The sequence below is a fragment of the Miniopterus schreibersii genome (assembly GCF_964146895.1).
Source record: "Miniopterus schreibersii genome assembly, chromosome: 1".
NCBI classification, from domain to species: Eukaryota; Metazoa; Chordata; class Mammalia; order Chiroptera; family Miniopteridae; genus Miniopterus; species Miniopterus schreibersii.
The window spans coordinates 92,602,532-92,625,056 of NC_138101.1; positions in this window are offsets into that span (position 1 = coordinate 92,602,532).

The following is a 22,525-nucleotide window of genomic DNA, read 5'->3' on the forward strand; positions in this document are numbered from 1 at the left end:
TAGAAAGCATATAATAATAATTATGTTTTAGAAGAACTTGCACTGCCACTGAAAAAGGCTTAAGGAAGTGTGGTAAAAAAATTAGAATTCAAAACAGTATGAATTTATTATGTAAAAAAATAGAAACAAAAATAACAGGTAAAAGAGTGGTGAGACATACAATATATATTCATTTTCTGTTTTTTGAGGGGTTATTGGTAATCTTTGTTTCTTCTAGGTAATCTTTATTTTTGGAGTTTCATACATTACAAATTTATTTTTATAATCAGTAAAATGTTTGAAACAGACACCTCCTTTTTATAAGTTTAAGAAAATTTGTTTGAAAAAACCAGTGTGCCTTTTTTTTTAACTTATAAGAATTTTTTCTATTAATTGAAATTATTTTTAAAAAAATTTAAAAAATAGTACAATGCTTATTCAAAGTCTGAATTAATATCTTTCCACTGACCAGGCATATTTCTGTATAATTTTGGAAAAACAGGTGAATTTTAGTTAACCAAATAACTTTAAAATGCCTGATTGTTTTCATCTTTTAAAAATACATATACCGAATATGAAAGTAGAGGAAAATGCAAAATATTTATCTTTACAAAATCTTATAAAATACTAATTGAAATTTCATATTTTTTACCTTCTAAATTAAAATCTTAAAAAAATATGTACTTGAAATTGCAAACCCCTGCTATTCTAAGCGTTAAGAAAATAGCCCAACTTTACTTATATCTTTATAATCATAGATTCTTATAAACATCATACTTTTTAAAGAAGGTTCTCCTTTTCCCTATTAAAGCCACATTAAGCTTCTAATGATTGGGTTATAATCATTTCAAGGTCACAAAAGTTTTGACTGCTATTTGATTTCCAAGCTCAGCTATGAAGGGAAACCACATGAGTTACCGAACTCCTGGTTTTCACCTTTATTTAAAAGTATCTCTCCTCATTGTGGTATTAATTTGCATCTCTCTGATGATTAGCGATGTTGAACATTTTCCCATGTGTCTCTGGGCCATCTGTATGTCCTCTTTGGAGAAGTGTCTATTCAGGTCCTTTGCCCATTTCTTAATTGGGTTGTTTGTCTTCCTCTTGCTGAGTAGTATGAGTTCTTTGTACACTTTGGAAATTAACCCCTTATCAGACACATCCTTGGCAAATATGTTCTCCCATACTGTGGGGTTCCTTTGTACTTTGAGGCTGATTTCTTTGGCTGGGGAGAAGCTTTTTAGTTTGATGTAGTCTCATTTGTTTATTTTTTCTTTTGTTTCTCTTGCCCTAGGAGATGTATCAGTGAAAATTTCACTACATGAGATGTCTGAGATTTTATTGCCTATGTTTTCTTCTAGGACTTTTATGGTTTTGCAATTTACATTTAACATAAGCATGGATCAGACTGAAGAATCTCAGAAGGAAGGGGGGGGTTGGCTGGAAAGAGGGTGGGGGCATTAACCAAAGAATTTATATGCATACATGCATGACCCAAGGACATAGATGATGGCGTGGTCAGAGACTGGGGAGAGGGGTGGGACAGGGTAGATTGGGTCAATGGGGAGAAAAAGGGACATCCGTAATATTTTGAACAATGAAAAAAAGGTATCTATCAAAGTATAGTATAGAAAATGAGAAGACTGATGGAAGGAGAAAGCATACATTAGAATAGAATTGCTCAAGGTCTCATATGGTGCTTTTTTAAACATGTCACTGGAAAACTCTTTACCACAACAAGAGTTAGTTAAAAAAATCTTGATTTTATATTATCAAGATATATATTATGATATATTATAATTTGATATAATGTAATATAGAAAATAATGTATTTAATATAACATATGATTTAAATGAAAAAAATTACTATAATCATTTAATTAATCTTCACAATTTTCTCAGTAGGTAGTTTATATAAATTAATATTTGACAAAATTGAATGTTCTTGGCATTTCAAACTCATAAGAACCTTGTAAGTTTATAAATCACTTTTAACTATTTTATTTGAAAATTATTTAGTGAGCACTAAATATATATCTGAATAACAGTTTAGATTGTTTTTCAATGATTATCTTTATACTAAGGAAGTAATCTGCCTTTCTGTTTTGAAATAAGTAAAGGAATATATTGAAGACAACAGGTAAAATATTTCACATTAGATAACAATTGGAAGTTTCTGTATCGAAAGTTGTTAAATATTCCACGATGGTAGGGTGCTATCACTGTTTCTAACTCCCAATCCATACTGAATGAAAAGAGAGTAATGAAAAACAAGAGTTGATGATTCAATTAATATAGTTATAATAAGTGGTTAGCTTTTTCTTTCCCTTGCTACACATTTTTTTAACTAAATTTTCTTTCTTATCCGTTGTACTATGTAATTTATCTGATCTTTTCTTTCCTCTGAAATTCTATAATCTCTCATTTATTTCATATTTAATATTCTCCTTGTAGCCTCTTCCTCCACTGAAGAGTAGGTGAATTCTAACTTTGGCCAGTAGAATCTGCAATAAGAATATCAAAACAAAACCATATTATATAAAGTAATCACCAAAATACTTATATATTAATTAATGTTTATTTAATAATATATCAGATGCAACATTGGATGTCAAGGACTTTTAAGAATACCAATAACCAATATAACAGATTTCCTTAAAGCTTTCCATAGGATGATTGCTTTGGAGACAGTATCCTGGTCATAGTTGGCATATGGACACTTTTACATACGGATGATTTTAATGGATCCTGTCAGAAGTCTAGATGTACTCTAATTTGAGATTTGTACACCTTACTGCCAAAACTATAGTGAAGGTTCCAATGAAAGAATTGGAAAACATGTATTCTTTTGATTTGTAGCATTAATCTATATTTCCTTGGATCAAAGTACCCATTTTAAAATGATTACTCCTGCCTGGCCGGGTGTGGCTCAGCGGTTGAGCATCGACCTAGGATCCAGGCGATCGGGGTTCGATTCCAGGTCAGGGCACATGCCTGGGTTGCGGGTTCGATCAATGACTCTCTCATCATTGATGTTTCTCTCTCTCTCTCTCCCTCTCCATTCCTCTCTCTGAAATCAATTAAGATATATTTTTAAAAAATAAAAATAAATAAAATAAAATAAAATAAAATGACTACTCCTTAGCAATGGGCTAAATATCACCTTAGAATTTGGCCACTACCCATTCCTTTTTAACTCATATAGTAGTAATTTAATATAAAATTGAAGTACAGTTGTTCTTTGACTTACAATGGGGTTATGTCACCATGAACCCATCATAAATTGAAAATACCATACATCAAAAATACACTTAATACACCTAACCTAATGTAGCTCCCCTTAAATGTGTTCAGAACACTTATATTAGCCCACAGTTGGGCAATTGTCTTGAGTTTCATCTTAAGTGTAACCACCTGCATGTTCACCACACCAGAAGCAGAAGACACAGATGAGTATTTTGTAGACATGATGAGATGCAAAAACACAAAACAAAACATCCAAAAATTGCTGGCAACCAGTACACGGAGTATTGGCTGTTTACCCTTGTATCATGGCTGACTGGAATCTGTGGCTCATTGCCGCCACCCATTATCGCCAGAGAATATGGTATGGCATATTGCTAGCCCAGAAAAAAAAAAAATCAAAATTCAAAATTCAAAGTACAGTTTCTACTGAATCTGTATAGCTTATACACCATTGTAAAGTAAAAACAATGCAAGTTGTATCATGGTAAGTCGGGACCTTCTACAGTTGATTAAGTTATTTGTTTTAGAAAGCAGTGTGCAGCCCGGCCGGGCATGGCTCAGCGGTGGAACATCGACCTAGGATCCAGGCTATCGGGGTTCGATTCCCGGTCAGGGCACATGCCCGGGTTGCGGGCTCAATCAATGACTCTCTCATCATTGATGTTTCTATCTCTCTCTCTCCCTCTCCCTTCCTCTCTCTGAAATCAATAAAGATACATTTAAAAAAAAAAAAAAAAGAAAGCAGTGTGCAAAAGAACATTGGGGACTCCCTTGGATGAATGTTTGCTACCTTGTATGCAAAAAAATAAATAAAATGGAATCTCCTTTAAAAAGGTTTTGAGGGTACAAAGTAGAAAGTTGGTGTTGACAATTATGCCATAACAAAGCTCTCTGTTTTCTCAACTGTTTGTCATCTTGTGCTATGTAACCAACACAAAGCTTAGTAGCCTTAATGAACACACATTTATCATCTCAAAATTATTATGGGCCAGGAATAAGGGCAAAATTTAACTAGACGTTCTGCTTTGGAAGTATATAAACATATTTTTTAGTATTTTATTTAGTCCCATCTGCATAATAATGAAATTATTGGCAGTTTCATGAAAATTTATTTCAATATGTTTGCCAATAAGCATACAGGAGATAAAAATATTTTGGGGGGCCCAGCCAGCATGGCTCAGTGTTTGAACATCCACCTATGATCCAGGATATTGTGGTTAGATTCCCTGTTAGATTCCCTGTCAGGGCACATGCCTGGGTGACTGGCTACATCTCTAGTAGGGAGCGTGCAGGAGACAGCCAATCAATGACTCTTATCAGTGATGTTTCTGTCTCTCTCTCCCTTCCTGTCCCTGAAATCAATAAAGAAATTTTTAAAAAAAAAACATTTTGGGGGAAATTGATGAGCCTAATTGAAGGCATATATCACTACTCTGGATGTTCTAAATTATGTTAACTATTGTCAAAGATGCAGCATTTTAATATTATGTCTTTTCATAAAAAGAAATTTGATGACAAGAGAACAATTTGCCTGTAAAGGTATTAATCAGGAGTTAAGGGGTGGACCAGTGATCTGAACTCTTTCTCAGACCCAGGATTGCCTGGGATATGATCTAGAATTTACTATTTGAAAACACTACCTTCCTAAATGAACAGTGAACAAAGGTAAATGTAGAGTGTTAACTGGTCACTTGTTCTTGAATATTAGAATTGGTTAGTCCTTAATAATTATAGTGACGATATGAGGATGTGGTACTTGGATGTACTTCACAGAGGGGTTATGTGACAAGCACATTATAAGATAGAGAAGGTATTGAGGGATAATTTCTCCAAGTTTACACTGAAGGGAAATGCACCTGAGATGTCATGATAATTCCCAATGTAACCACTGTTTGGCTGAGAGATATGATGTCTGTTTTATGTATTTAAAATGTAATAAATTGTCATGGGATATAGTGTGCATTAGGTGTCATTTGATCAAGTCCTGCAGTGTACTAATATTGAGACAGTGGCATGTAGCATGCAATGATGAGAATTGTTACTATTATGATTTTTTTTATTTTCTAAAAGATTTTTTTTATTTTAAAAAAAATCCATACTCAGTGAATAAAAATATGAAAATTGTTCCTACAACACAAACAACACAAAAGGCCATGCTTCTTTAGAGCTTTGGGAAGCGAACAGTTTAGTTTAAATGTAAATGTATCAGAGATGCTATTGGCTCAAAGTGAAAGTAAGATGGTCATTGACTAGATGGGCTTCTAGAGCAGGTCTATTGAAGCAGAGTTGGCTGATTCTTGGTGATTCAGCACAGGACTACTATCTGCCAGTCTTACAGTGTCTAATGGATATACCTGAAAAAACTGTTCAGGTCCTTCAAGCAAGAGTGAAATTTTTTATTTTTAAGTAAGATAACCATATTATTGCCTCGTTTTATATATAAGATATCTATAAAAATAAATTTCATTATCCTTAATGGATATGAGAAGTGGGTACAATTTTTGTCACTTTGTGCATTAGAGAGTTTTCTGACACTGAACATTTATATTTCTGTATTTGTTTAAAAAAGAGGAAGCCATACTGACTCATTTAATATTCAGATAATATAAATGTTTTACATTCAAATACATCAGTGATAATTATGCATTTGTCAAACCAATCTTGTCAGAGGGAAATAATTTAAATTTTTTAATGTTAAACTAACCAAATTTAACTCTGATTTAAATAGATGAACCAATAGTAATTAAATTTTAAAATAAAGTCTCTGAAAATTCCTCACTTCTAATATGTACAGCTTTGTGGTGGTGAGATCTCTGGTAAGCTCATTCTTTAATAGACAGGAACTAGACAGAGAGTAAATATAAGAGGCCTAAATCCTAGCCAGAAATTGAGGCTTCTAACTCAGTCTCAAATTATCATTTATATATATATATGTATATATATATATATATACATGAGTTTATATGTCTTCTATCAATTTAAAAGAGAACCAACCAACAATAAGGAGTCCTTCCACTGCAATCTTGAAGAGGAATGTCATATATTGAGTCTGTCCTTTTTTGAGACAGAAGATATGTAATTAGTGTATTAGACAAGTAGAGACATTTGCAACTTGTACTAAAGTTAAACCATTTGAGTAAACACATGATTATCTAATACCTACTACATTCCTGTCAACATGACAGGTTCTGGGGATAGAATGATTACAAAATCAAGCATTGTCCAAGCCCTCATGAACCTTACAAGAGAGAGCAAGATAAATAATAAAAGAAGATTTTACAAATAAATGTAAATTAAAAAAAAAATTGCTATTAATACCAGTTCTCAATTTTATGAAAATTTATAAAGGAATCTTGTCAATCTGGAGATGTGAGGTTTCTTTCTAAGTGCATGTTTTTTGAAGTGATTTGGAAGTCTATGTCAGTGCTGACTATGGGAGGGAGGTGGTGGGTAGAGTATAAGGCAGAGGGAACAGTTTGTACAAATCCCCTAAAGGAAGCTTGTAAAGTAGGAATGTAGAGACCCAAAATCGATGATGGTAATGGTGTATAATGAAGTAACCATAGGCAAAACTAGTAAGATTTTGAGAAAATTTTAAAGATTTTTTAAAAAATCACAAAGTAGTAGGAATATATTAGAGGATTTTAAGCTGGAGTGGTTTAATCATATTTGCATTTTGAATAGTTCATTTGATTTGCACTCTTGATAATAATTTGGAACTGAAAGGGTTGGTACAAAATCAATAAGGGGAATATTACAGTAGTACAGGTGAGAGATGATGATCTTTTTGGTTGAAGCAGATGCATTCAAAAAAGAAAAATATTAAACTGATTCAACAGAAAATAATATCTAGAACCCTTCTTTTTCATTGCCTGCATATCAGAAAATGCTGAATTTTATTAAAACACAGAGGTATTCAGGGAGAATTTAAATAAGCTGTGTACAATTTAAGCCATTTCTACCATTGGCTATTCTCCCAGACTGTGTCTGCAGTTTATTTCTATTAAGTGCTTTTCATAAACTACAGAGTTTACCTACTGTAGAGTGACAGGTCCCTTATGAGTATCTTCTAGCTTATTTTCAGAAAAAACTCTATGATGTAACTATTATTATTCTGTTTATACAGTGGTGGGCAAAAGTAGGTTTACAGTTGTTCATATGGAAAATAATACAATAATTAATAAATAATACAAGAATAAACTGTTTCACCTATTCACAACTGTAAACCTACTTTTGTGCAACCCGTAATATAAGTGAAGAAGTTAAGTAATTAGCCAAAGATCAGTCATCTAAGAATTATACTGCTCTCATATTTGGCTCCCAGTGGCTTTGAAAGCCAATACTTGAGAAACAGGTTCTGATGTAAGGAAAGTTGGTTTATTCAAGTGCCAGCAGCCTGAGAAGATGGTGGACTCCCTTCCTAAAGACCATCTTAACATCTCAGTGCAGGCAAGGGTTATTACTAGAAGGGAGAGGGAAAGCAGAACAAAAAAAAAAAAAACAGGGGGAGGAGTTTGAAAGTTATCTAAGTGTAAGTCAGCACAATCTATTCTGATGATTATCTCAAAACTGGTCAAGTGAAGGTCTGGTTTTTATAGTTGAAAATCAGCAAATCTAGAGCTGGAATCTTTGGTTGCTAGAGTCAGGTTCTTTTGAAGTTAGTTCCTGGAATTCTGAAACAAAAATGCTGTTTATCTATGGGTTACATATTAGTTAACAATTCATCTTTTTCAAAAGTACTTTTAACAGAAACAATATTAGAAGAATGGAGGGGTTGGTTACAAAATGTTTCAGAATAAATAATTCAAATTTAGGTAATATAAAGCTCAAGTCCATGGCTAAACCACTGTCTCAAATGTAGCAGGTAGATATTTACAAATGCTATACCAAGAGGGGCAAAAAAAATGTAGCTTCTTTATTTTCTGAAAGTGGTCCATTTTTTTTTAAGTGTTCATCTACTCTCAGAGGAGAGTAGAGGTTGTAGAGTTGAAAGGTGTGTTAGGAAGTAGTACCTTAGCACATGCAGCTTATAACTACTTCCTTTCTATTTCAACTTTCTTCCTTGGAAGTTTCTTACCTAGCACTTGATTAAGATGGCTTTAATATTCCCCTGAGCTTGACTAAATTTAGGCAGATTTCTTTCTAACTATAGGCCCTAACCTCTATTTTCTTAGAAATTACTCAAGACTTGCTTAGCATTTTGTTTAGATTTGTAATTTTAAATTCTTTCTGGTCTCTTTGAATGTGTGTAAATCTTCTCCTATCCTCTTGCCAATTTTCTAACAGGAAATGTTTCTCTCAAGCACTTGGAAACCATCTCTTTGAAATGTAAACATTGGAAGTGATAGAACCCCAGTCTCCCAGTTTTTGTGGGAGGGTAGGAGCCTAAACTCAATCAGAAAGCACAGATGGCTGAATCACAGATAAGAAGAGTTGCAAACTCAGGAATATCTCTAATATCTGGACACGTCCATAGACCAATTTCACCCAGAAAGTCCCTCAGTACTTTTCCATGAGCTCACATTCTGCTTTTTCTTTCAGCAGATTTGAGTTCAGTCTGTCTCTCCTATGTTTCCTTGTCTATTTAACTTTATCTGGTACAATTTTTGCTTTTGCATGCTGAATATTTATTAGATACATTTTTTTGTCCTTCTAGTTACTACAGATGACATTTAACCCACAGTTTTTATCACTACATTATATTTGTAACAGCCTCATTTAAATTTGGTTATTTTCTCCTGTAATTCTGTCTTATGTCTCTTTGACCATTAGACCCAACAGAAGAGGAGTAGACCCATATTTCCAACTTTTATTTTTCCTCACTTCCCACTTACTGATTCCACAGCAAATGCCACATACTTCAGTAATTCTTCCCTTTGGCAGTGTCCCATTTTTATTTATTTATTTATTTTCATTATATTTATATGCTTTTTTATCTTCACCCAAAGATATGCTTCCATTGATTTTTAGAGAGAGAGAGGAAGGGAGGAATAAGTAAAGAGAAACATTGATGTGAGAGAGAAAAAGATCGATCGGCTGACTCCTACAGACATCCAGAGTAGGGATTGAACCCACAACCTAGGTATGTGCCCTGACAGGGAATCGAACCCACAACCCTTTGGTGATACTCCAATCAACTGAGTCACCCAGCCAGGGCAGGCAATATCCCCTTTTTAGGACCAATTTCTGTATCAATCAGTTTTGTTCATAATAATGCTGTATAATACACTTCCTCCAAATTTGGTGGTATTGTGGGGGAGTAGAGTTTGATACCTCAATATATGCTTTTTGGAGGATATTGATTATTTTAAGCTGGTTATTTATAAGAAGCAAAAATTAGTAAGAACCTCTGATCTTCCTCCTCACTGCACTGCATAAAAGTGTTTAGATAGAACACTTGCTCCAGGGAGAGAATCATCATCATAGATAAGTATAGTATTATATGAACTACTGTGTGATAGAGAGGAACCAGCAACGCCCATTCGTTCTGAGTACTTTCTGTGTCTCATTGTTAAAGATGGCCCAGCAAACATGTGTTTACCAAACATTTGCTTTTCCATCTCCACGTGAATTGCCTGCCTCCCCTGTGAAGTCGCAAACCACAATCACCATCTCTCTTTCTTCTTAGGTCAAGGTAACATATAAACCTTAGCTGCCTCATTTAAATTTGGTTATTTTCTCCTGTTAATCTTTCTTATGTCTATTTGATCATTAGACCCACCAGAAGAGAATAAAATTATGTTTTTCTCCTAAAATATATATATAATCTTTAATTTTTTTTTCCATGACAGTTTTACAAAGTCAGCTGGAGAGGCTCAGTTTTTGCCTGTAGGTCTGAAATTCAGCTGGTGTGACTGCTTTAGGATGTAGTTTGGCGAGGCTTGACTCCAAATTCTGGATCTGCTCCATCTGCCTAGATAGGGTCCAGCTCTAATGGCCAGTAATTACTCAGGGTATGTTTTTCTCATAGTATTGCCAGAAGCTTAAAAAAGACCAAGTAAAATCCAAGTCTTCGCTTACATCACTTCCACTAACATCATATCAGCCAAAGCAAGTCACAGCCCTGCCTGAAATTAAGAGGTGGGGAAGTATACTCTGCTTACCATGAGGCCATGGAAAAGGTGCAGATATATAAGGCAAGAGCAGAAGCCATAATCTGTTTCCTAGAGAATTACATCAGTGTTTACACTGCCATAGTCCAATGTTCAAAGCTACAGAATCATAACTGGAGTAAACAACAATAGGTTGGTTTAATTTTTAATTTTGTTACAGTAAGGTAGAGCTAAAGGACTGTCAGCATCATAGAAAGAGGGAGATGGGAGGTGCTCATTTTAGGAATGAGGCATGTGCTGAGTGGTTCTGAGGAGGGTTAAAGAAATAGGAGACAGTTTTGGAGTAGATGTGGATAGCAGAAAGGAGCAATTAAGATATAGCATATCTGGATAACATTTAATCTAGTAGAGAATACAGCAGGGTAAGAGTTTTCATTGATAAATGTAGTCACTCCTATAACCTGGAAGTGGAGGATATCTATTTAGTTGATTTCATAGTTCCAATAAATTGTATGCCACTGCTTCAGGGAAGAAAGCTCCTACTTCTTCAGATAGGTTTGAAAGATTCAGAAAGCAGGTAGGGTGCTGTTTCTATACAGACCACCAAAGGTCTTTCAGGTTTTCTGCCCTGCATCCATCCTTTCTTGTGAGCACCAGGTGGAAACTTATAGAATTGGTGAGTGAGGGCTCCTTTTGTGTCTGGGACTCCAGGTGACTCTAAACTGTTATTGTAGGTCACATTAAGCTTTTATATGTCCATTAAATTTTTACTTGTTTTTCCATACCCACTTTTATTGCTACCACATCTATCCTCCCATGGTATGTTACCATGAGGCCATGAAACAGTTTCTACTAGGAAGGGCTTATTTAACCATTTAAATTTCAGTTTACCTGGTTGCTTTGAAACTTCAGCTCTCTGAAGAACTCAAAAATATTTATCTCTTTGGGGATTGCATAGCTTTTTCTAATTGTAAGAGTACATTCTCCTGTGATTTTCTACATTCTAAATCTCTAATCTATAAGGAATTATTTTCAGAAAAATGAGTGACTTAACATTCAATATATTAATTGTCCTCATCATAATCCAATGAGTTAATTGTTTATTTTTCTTTAAAAATGAGAAATATGAGTCTCAGGAAGGTTAAGTAACTTGCTTCAGGTCAAGGCAATATCATTTGCTATTGTGAGAATGTAAATCTTGCAGCAATGTTCATATAAATGACCTAATACCATGCTGGCCCCAGAGGATCTTTCCAGGCCTTGCTAACTCCTATCATATGTTTCAAGCTGATCCGTCCCCCATTGCTTTCTTGATATTGTTCTTTATGCCTCACAACTATATCCAAGTTTTAAATTTTTACATGTACTAAACATGTATTTATATTGCAATTTTGCATTCTTTTTCTTAAAGAGAGTCCTCCAAATTCATTAAGTATCAGGCTTCACAAAACCTTGATTCACTCTGCCTGTGGGGTGCTAATTGGAAATTAATCTGAATTTTAAATTGTTAATATTCATGCAATTCCTATCATATAACCATGGCAAAATTATATTCAATAGTACATTCATACATGAAATTAGGGACTAGTTAGGAGGAGTAATGATAACAGATATTTTAGGTATTTATTTTACAAGAAAAGATCTTTCATTTTTAAAGGCACACTAATTTACACCTGGAAAGTGAAATCACTGAAGCACAAAACCACTTTGACATCAAAATATGTCTTGTATTTTATTTTAAATATGATAGAATTGTGCTTTAAGTGATGGACCTATTAATACTTTTAGTCAAATTTACTCAATGAAGCAGTCATGACACAGTAAAAAATGTTAAGTATGGCACTATAGATGTTATGAGACTATTTTGTAAAAGAGGAATTGAAGTAAAGTGATCTATCTTGGATCTCCATTTCAGCCAGGTAATGCTATTATAGTCCTGTCTCTTTATAATAGAGGTGCTTTCTCTAAATGAGAAATAGCATCACAAAGAAGTAACAAGTTCTGCGTGATCCTTACCAATGACTCTGCCTCATCCTATGTGTTTAATGATGCCTGTAGGAAAGCTTACTTACTCTGACAAGATACTTCCATCAGCATCCTTGAGTTGAACAGAATAAAAAATGATGCAAAGATCGTGCTTGCTATTCATTTGGATGAAGATCATGCCCTTAAGTGGTTGCTTTTTATGTGACATTAAAAATATATATATTTCCATGTTATAATTTCTGTACAAGGTGCACATGCCTAGAAAGGTAGTAAAGAAATTTTTTTCACAACTACAAATTAAATTTAAGCTCTAAGGAGACAACTTTTTTATCTTAAATTCACATTTTCATGATTCCCTTAGGGTGACATATCAATAACATTAAATCACCAGGTACTAAGAAATACCTAAAATGTCCTTATAAAATGGTAAATACATTGTACTCTTTGTCTCTGTGGATTTATTGACTTAAGAGTTTTAATGGAAAAGTGAAGAACTTAGCTATAAAATCATCACCATCATTGTCATTGTGAAGAAAATCATCCTTGTGTCCAAAGTGTAGGACTTTATTATCATAATGATAATAATAGCATTCTATACTGAGTGATTCATAATAGAATTGGACACTTCAATAAATGTATGTTTATTAATAAGCTTATATTAAGAATCTAGACAAAACTACCTTATGAAAGTAATTTTTCCTTTTTATCAATAAAAGCTATAAATATGGAGATAGACTGTTTCTCAACAAATTTCCATTCACTAATGGATATTAGTTCTTGCATCAGATGAAGACTATTGCTAGAATTATTTCTCTGTTAGTTGACTATCACTGATTAATTCTACCATTACTTCTACATTATCTTTCCCCTTCCTTCCTCCCTTCCTCCCTTCCTCCCTTCCTCCCTTCCTCCCTTCCTCCCTTCCTCCCTTCCTCCCTTCCTCCCTTCCTCCCTTCCTCCCTTCCTTCCTTCCTTCCTTCCTTCCTTCCTTCCTTCCTTCCTTCCTTCCTTCCTTCCTTCCTTCCCTCCCTCCCTCCCTCCCTCCCTCCCTTCTTTCTCTTTCTTCTTTCTCTTCTTTCTTTCTTTCTTTCTTTCTTTCTTTCTTTCTTTCTTTCTTTCTTTCTTTCTTTCTTTCTTTCTTTCTTTCTTTCTTTCTTTCTTTCTTTCTTTCTTTCTTTCTTTCTTTCTTTCTTTCTTTCTTTCTTTCTTTCTTTCTTTCTTTCTTTCTTTCTTTCTTTCTTTCTTTCTTTCTTTCTTTCTTTCTTTCTTTCTTTCTTCTTTCTCTCTCTCTCTCTCTCTTTCTTTCTTTCTTCTTTCTTCTTTCTTCTCTCTCTCTCTCCCTCTCTCTCTCTCTCTCTCTCTCTCTCTCTCTCTCTCTCTCTCTCTCTTTCTTTTTTTCTCTATTTATTAATAGTTTTATGAACTCATGAATACCTGTTTTGTTCACTGGCTCATTGTGTTAAATCATTATCAACAGTTTTTAGGGACATTTGGGTAAAGAACATTGTCTCTGTTTGTTACATATTTGGACAATAGAAGTCTCATGATTTTTTACGTACTTATATTCTTCTTTGAACATTTTCTTACTTTCTGGTAAAAGATATCCCAGGCTCCCTCATTCTTTTCCTGCCCAAGACCTGGGCTCAACCATTTCTCTGAGAAACTGTGGTTCACTTGAGTAAGGAATAATATTTGGATGCCAATCCTTGAAGCTAGATATGCTAATTCTTAGTAAATGGCTTTACAGCATAATTCAGAAAGTTGTTTTTTAATTGCAAGTTTATGTTGATACCACATTGAATCCAGTATCATATATTTTTTTCTCTCTTCTTCCCACATTTCACATTTACATCACCTTTCTCCTAAAATGAAAACCCAATGTCCCAAATATAAAATCTCTATTCATTTGCCCTAGGAAGAAAGGAGTTTCTGATATAGTTAACTTCTCGAGTCACATAAAGTCATATTTGCTCTTTCATTGTATTTAGCTCTCATATTACTATAGAGTGCTTCTATATTAATGGAAACAAGTGCCCACTTCAAACCCAAAAAGGAGGTAAAGTACAAGTAATTATCTTACAAGTATTAACCTCAATTTGCAAAAAAACTTAAGACAAGAGATTTAGTAGCTGTAGTTTATGTCCCTGCAGCTGCTCCCAAAGCCATAATTGCTATTTGTCACCTTATTCCTCCAGATTTTCTCACCCTTGATCACAAAATTACTGGTTTTGGCTGCTTGTCTGAGAGTAGAACACAACTTCATCCCTGAATGACCTTACCCCTTAGATTATAAAAAGCTCAACATGCTCTCTGCTACCAGCAGATTGAACATTCATAGTAGCAATAGTTAGATAATTATTGAAGATAACTTGTCCATATTTTTAGTTCCACATCATATGCCCACATCTTCAGCCCATTTTACCAATAATAAAGGCTAGGAGAGAGAGTTATTTACATCCATATGATGAAAGACATCTGCTACCTGATCTTTGAGAACTTATATTAGCTTCCTGTGACTGCTGTAATAAATTACCACAAATTTAGCAGCTTAAAACAATGAAAACTTATTCTCTCAGAGTCTGGAGGCCAGCCAATGTTGGGTAGAATCCTTCCTTGCCTCTCCCTGCTTCTGGGGGATGTTGTCATTCCTTAGCTTCTTTAGCTTGTGGCCATATCATTCAAATATTCCCATTACCACCTCCTCTTCTTCTGTGTGTCTCCTCTGTGTTTTCCATAAGGACAATAGTCAATGGATTCAGGGCTGATCTAAATAATCCAGAATGATCTCGTGATCTCGACACCCTTAATTTATTTTCACCTGAGAATACTTGCCCCACCCCCAAATAAGGCAATGTTTGCAGTCTCCAGGGATTTGCGATGGACCTATTTTGGGGGGCCACCATTCAAACACGTTAGGTGCAAAACTTTTCTGGATGAATGTATTGATTTTGCCCAAGTGTCATTCCTTTTTTATCAAACCTATAATAATTTCATACAGATAACAGCATTTCACAGAGGACATTAAAACAACAACAAAAACTGCAGACAATGGTATCGTCCTTATTCTCATTATTACATATTTTAAGGTGTTTTATTCTGAGATTTCCCATACTTGATATCTAACACAAAATGACAGGCATCCTACAATTCTTACTGATGTTTCTTGTAAAAAACTTTACAGTCTCTGCACCAGAAGTGCAGTGAAGGAAACAGCTGGAATCAGGAAGATGGCCTGGCAGGTGAGAGTGGCTCCTGTCTGCACAAACCAAGAGCTTGGACACATGAGGACAGGTTTTGGGCTCCCTGGGATGGGACTGAGTCTGGGCCTGGTATGAACAGGTGTCCAGGCCACAAGTGGGGCTTCTGGGGCATACATCTTGCTACTCAGGTCCAGCCTGCTGCAAAACAGGGATGCCAAACTATCACATTTAAAACTCATTAATAATTTATTTTCCTTACTTGGAAGTAGTATTATTTTGCCACCAAAATAATTAGTAATGTCAGATTTCAGTATAAATTATAATCCAATGATACAATAACTACAAGATTTATAAAGAAATATTTCCAGTGACAAGATCACAAATATTTAAATATAATTTATTTATAAAAGGTCATCTAATTTTCTTTTCTTTTTTTTTTAAATTTATTTTTATTGTTGAAAGTATTACAGATGTCCCCTTTTTTCCCATTGATCCCTTCCACCCCACACCCACTCCCCACCCCAGGCCTTCACCACACTATTGCCTGTGCCCATGGGTTATGCATATATGAATATAGATTCTTTGGTTAATTTCTTCCTAGCCCCGCCTTCCCTCTGAGATTCCTCAGTATGTTCCATGTGTCTATGTCACTGAAACTATTTTGTTCATCAGTTTATTATGTTCTTTAGATTTCACATATAAGTGAAATCATGTGATATTTGTCTTTCTCTGCCTGCCTTATTTCATTTAGCATAATATTCTCTAGGTCCATCCATACTGTCCCAAAGGGTACCAGATTCTTCTTCTTTACAGTTGCATACTATTCCATGGTGTAAATGTCCCACAGCTTTTTTTTTTTTTTTTTTAAATATATCTTTATTGACTTCAGAGAGAGGAAAGGAGAGGGAGAGACAGAGACAGAAACATCAATGATGAGAGAGTCATTGATCGGCTGTAGCCCGCAACCCGGGCATGTGCCCTGACCAGGAATCAAACCCCGATCGCCTGGATCCTAGGTCGACGCCTAACCACTGAGCCACCCCCGTCCGGGTTCCCACAGCTTTTTATCCACTCATCTGCTGATGGGCATTTGGTCTGTTTCCAGATCTTAGCTATTATAAGTTGTTCTGCTATGAACATAGGGGTGCATATATTCTTTCTGATTAGTGCTTCAGGATTTTAGAATATATTCCTAGAAGTGGGATCACTGGGTCACAAGGCAGTTCCATTTTTAATTTTTTGAGGAACCTCCATACTGTTTTCCATCGTGGCTGCACCAGTCTGCATTCCCACCAGCCCTGTACCAGGGTTCCCCTTTTTCCACACCCTCGCCAGCATGTGCCATTCTGACAGGTGTGAAGCGATACCTCATTGTGGTTTTAATTTGCATCTCTATGATGATTAGGGATGTTGAACATTTTTTTCATATGTGTCTTGGCCATCTGTATGTCCTCTTTGGAGCAGTGTCTATTCAGGTCCTTTGCCCGTTTTTAATTGAATTGTTTGCCTTCCTCTTGCTGAGTAGTATGAGTTCTTTGTACACTTTGGAAATTAGCTCCTTATCAGATACATCTTTGGCAAATATGTTCTCCCAGGCCATGGGGTTCCTTTGTATTTTGAGGTTGATTCATTTTACTGTGCAGAGGCTTTTTAGTTTGATGTAGTCCCATTTGAGGGGTCGTCTAATTTTCATCAAGTATAATTATGTCCTGGTTCTCAATTGTCATTATTAGATGTAATTCACAACCAACTTTAACTTATAATATAATTTTGAAACCTGCCTCAACTGAACCACATTACATTTTGTCCATTCATTAACAGATATTTGGTCATATTTCTAACATACTGGTGAGAAATTTGCATTTTACAATGATTACCTTTGAAATAAGCCTGGGGGTAGATATGAACATTTGAATATTTCTGAGTTAAATTAAATTCCTCAACCAATAATTAATTGGGTCCTCACTTTCCAGAAAAGAAAAATATATAAATTCTACAACTTTCAAATTAAGCCATTCAGAATGTGTAGATCGATTTTTAGGAAAAGATAAATAGTGTCATTATACAACCTTGGCTTTTTCTCCTGACAGTCACAGATGAAAAAACAAAGAACATGATAATGAGAACTGGAAGGAAGACAAATATTTAAAGCTTTTCAGAAGTTGTTTGTTTTGTTTGTTGTTTCTTTGTTTGTTTTTCTGAGGTACTATTGTGCCTCATAAGAAAGATAAAGCCAGGGAAATTGCAAGGCAGAGCTGAACAACTTTCTCAAATAGAGAATGCTATGTCTGCTAGAAATATATCAAGGCTGCATTTTTTCTCCTGGGTTTTCAACATAGACATCCATGTATGAAAGGTTGAGTCAGTTTTTGATATTTAAGTCTTATTCATTTATATAAGTGCATTGTCATTGTTAGGAGCATAAGCTCTGGTCCAGCAATTTTAGGTTCAATTTCCAACTTCACAACAAACTAGCCCTGTGACCTAAGACAAATTAATTAGCATTCTAAGTTTTAATTCCCTATTTGGTAAAAATGATATGGGCTGCATGTAATTTGCATGCAACATCAGGTACATACATATAAACTATTCAATAAATTGCTAAAACACAGCTAAAAGTATACTTACTATTGTTAGTATTATTAATGGCTTTCTATTTTACCTCATCCAGGTCTTTGCTCAACTGCTACTTATGTGAGAATATTCTGATCTCTTCATTTATATGTGTAAGCCCTGACCTTTTCTAATGCTTTCCCTGGTATGTTTTACCTCATATCATTTATGGTCATCAGAGGTACTCTATTTTATTATGCAATAATTCATCATTTAATTATTTATTTTCCTGTATTTACCACTCTCATTAAAATTTAAGTTCCTTAAGAAAGGAACTTTATCTGCTATGTTATCTATACTTTTTACAGTGACTAGATTCCAGACCCTAGAATAATGCCTGGCATAAAGTATATGCATAACAGTTTTGAATGAATTAATCAATGTTATTAAACTGTTGTGAACTTCAGCTTATAACAGTTTTAAAGCCCATCATATCCATCTGAGTAAGTGGCTTATTCCAAATCACAATGTGGTTTCTAGTAGTAGACTATTATCTGTTCCTCTGATTCCCAGAAATCTTTTGCTTACTTAATCATATTATTTGATAGTCATGGATTATTGAGCATTTATTACATGACTACAAGTTAATTGATGTCTTGGATATTGTAGATAATTTTAATTATCACAAAAAGTTGAAACATAAGTGTTATCTTCTTCATTTTTAATATGATTTTGGTGGCTCACATTCTATGGGGTGCACCTCTCTTTCTTTGCTTCCAATTTTTTTCCTACTAACTATCATGTTGAGACAATTCTTGAATTTTCTTGGCTATCAGCCTTCATTGTTTGAAAGTGCGATCACCATTTAATCACCTAATCTGCTGTTATGTCTTCTCTCAAATTCCCAGAGCTTACAATAAATAAGATGATCTTAAAGATAGCCAAACAAGACATTGTTTCTTATTGTGTTAGAGCATCTTATATCTTTAAAATATTCTTCAAAATAAACTCTAGTAGATGGAACTCTAGTACAGGGTCATACATAAATTTGAACATAATGATCCCTGAGTGATGATGGCTCTTTGAGGACTTAGGAAATCTTACTTCTTTATTAAATAAAACTCTGCTTAAAGTTGGACTTAGAGTTTGTAGGTTAGTCAATGAAGCCATTTAAATTGTGTTAAATTTGCTCCTTTTGTTTTACCTATTTTTTAATGGCCTGTCACTTTCATTTTTACTGATAAGACTTTGAGGAAATGCTTTTCATCTTAAAAACAAGAAAATAGAGAGCAACCAATTAAGAAGAAAATTACTGTTTACTGAAATTTACCAAAACTCTGTCAGTTACAGAAATGCACTATTTCTGAAAGGTAGTTTCATTCCATTTCTTCATTGGAGAAAATATTGCTCAGGATATATAACTTCGAAAAGTTTTCAAATGGATGACCATATCTTCTTACTCACAAAATCAAAATCAATGTTATTTCAAATAAACTATATTGGCACTTCCCCAGGGCAAGTAGTAGCAGAAGTAATAATATACAGGGCATTTCTGGTATTAGAACTCCGCCTTTCCTCTCACCTTCCCCCTTTTACTGAAAATGGGAAAAGAAAAAGAATGCTTGATAGATAACATTTTACCTTTCATGTTTACTGATATTATGAGACAAGGAAATGCTGTAACTCTAGCACAACTCAAATCAATACATTTCTAAAAAGATTTATGGAAGTTGCAAAATATTGAACAGTATTCCCCTTCCTTCTCTCTCTCCAGTGATTGTAGAAATCCACATTCAATGTGAATGCTATGGAAGCATTATCACAGGACTTAACCACAGAGAACCTTAAGGGTAGTGCAGAGATTTTTTGGGGGGGAGGGAATTGCCTAGGAATACTATTTTGTCTTGTACCTATTTTGTATCTTATATCAAATTATTACTGTGTCATTGGGACATTCTTTTGTTGATAAAGCTATTGTGATAATCATAACCTGCATGTCTTTTTTCTTATGAACGGTAAACCTACTTTGCCCACCCCTATATCTATTATATCTATTACACACTAAAGCATTATATCTTAAATGAATACAGATATATTTAGCATAAGTTGTACCTCAGTATTGCTTAGAGCAATGCATACTCATGCCAGCATCTATAAATATGTTAAATACTAAATCAATGTAAAAATTTGGAAACAGGAAAAATCTCAGCTCCACTATTTCTAGCATTCTAACTTGTAAGCAAGGCAGATGATCACTTACCTGACATTTTATTTCTTGGAAATGAAAATGTAGAATATTAAAGAATCCTGGGAATAGTGTATTCCTTAGTAACACCAGTAACACTAGGAACTAAGCCAAAAAGGACTGAATACAAATATATTCTCTTTAATTTTGGTAAACCTATTTTGATACAATTTTATGTCTATACCCTGACACACAACAAAAGAAATTTCAAACATTGAGTTATGAAATTTTCTGAGTGGCTATATCTCTGTATCAGTGAGTAGGATACAGAACAAGTAGGAAATATACGTGTGTGTATGTTTGTGTGTTTGTGTGTGTGTAGATCAAGAGAGACAGAGAGAGAGAGAAAGACAGAAAGAGAGCTATTTGTTACAAGGAATCTGTTTATGTGATTATATGGGCTGAATAGACAAGACTGCAGTGTGCTGGTGTGAACCTCTAAAGCAGAAGTTGATACTGCAGTGCACAAGTGAAATTCCTTTCTTTTTTTCCTTAGGGAAACCTCAGTTATGCTCTTAAGAACTTTCAACTGATTAGATCAGATCCACCCAGATTAATCTTCTTTACATAAAGTCAATTGAAGATGTGGTTCACATCTACAAAAGACTTTCACAGAAGCACCTAGATTAGTGTTTGACTGCATAACTGGGGACTACAGCCTCGCCAAGTTGACATATAAAATTGGTGATCTCAGTACACCTGTTGTCAATTTGGCATTCATGCACTTCTCCTTAATTCACACCTAATCTACAAATGAAGACTTATAAAGTCATACTTCAACTGAACATGCTACACTTGTTCTGCATATAATCAAAAACATGCTAAAGTTTCCCCCAGAAAATATATCAAAGTCCTTGGGTGACTCTTCTTAATATAACATAACTTAAATAAATGAAAAATAAATTATTATTAATACATCTTATGTGAGACTATAAATGGATAAGGAAGAAAACATAAAAATATTATATACATATGTGTGTGTGTTTATATATATTTATTTACACTCACATGGACAGTCATAACAATAATAAAGAAATGCTCATGACAATTACAGTCTTTGTTTCTGCCGCTGGTCACATAGTCATAGCTAGTATTTACAACTGCCTTCTTCCACCACCCATTCCATATCTCCTTCTCCATGAGCAAACACCTCAGCTGGCTATGGTCCACGGCCAGGTGGCATGACCTGAACTTTCGCTTCTAAAGGGTCTTAGCACTCCTCTCTGAGTTGAGTTTAGTTTTCCATCGATTTCAATCATAGGACATATTACTAAGAGATGCCCTAAGGAATCTCCTCTGTTCCAGATGTACACTTACTACCTCTACTGTGTAGTAGCAGTGCTATTTCCCCTTGGTAAGTAGGATCCATCACTTCATTCAACATATGGTAACACCCTTCTTTGTCTGTTGCTTCAGAGGCATGAGTTCAAAATGGCACAGTGGCTATCATCACTTTGATTCAGTGGGAACTTTGTTGTGGCTCCTAGTAAAAGCGTTTCTTCTTTTGGAACTAAGACTTCTGAAACCCATTATCACTTGATAAATAAGTGCTACCTCATTGTGCATACCCAACTTTATGACTTAATGAGTCATAAATAATGGGTAACTCAGGTGACGTAATATTTTGGTGGCCTATGGCTAAGTATTCCATCTCTACTAAGATGCAATAGTTTTAAAAGAGGAATAGTTATTCCCAAAAGATAGTCAAGCTTTGCTCCAAAACCCTAAGAGACTGAGGCCTATGGACACCTGACAAAGGCAACAAAGAGTCTCTCATTCTGCCACTGCCACTTCAAGCACCACTGGACCTGCTGGATTATATGATCTAAAAGGCAAACATTATGCATGGCAGCCTAGCTCAGTTGCAGAACTTTTTCTTCTTCTGAGCCTCACTCAAAATGAATGCTCTTTTGGTTACCTGATAAATGGGATGGTATAGCATACTCATATGAAAAACATGTTGCCTCCAAAATTCAAAGAGTTCCACTCAGTATTGTTGCCTCATTTTTGCTTATAGGAAGGACCAGATATAACAACTTATCTTTCACCATAGTGAGGATCTCTAAATATGTTACATCACTGGACTCCTAGAAATTTCAATGAGCCTAGGGATTTCTGAAATATTATCAGATTTATTTCCCACCCTTTGACATGCAAATGTCTTTCCAATATATCTAAGAGTCATTGTTACTTCTTGTTCACACATGTCATTCCTTCTTTTACCATATCAACAATATGGAAAGAAATAGGAAAGTAATCAATAT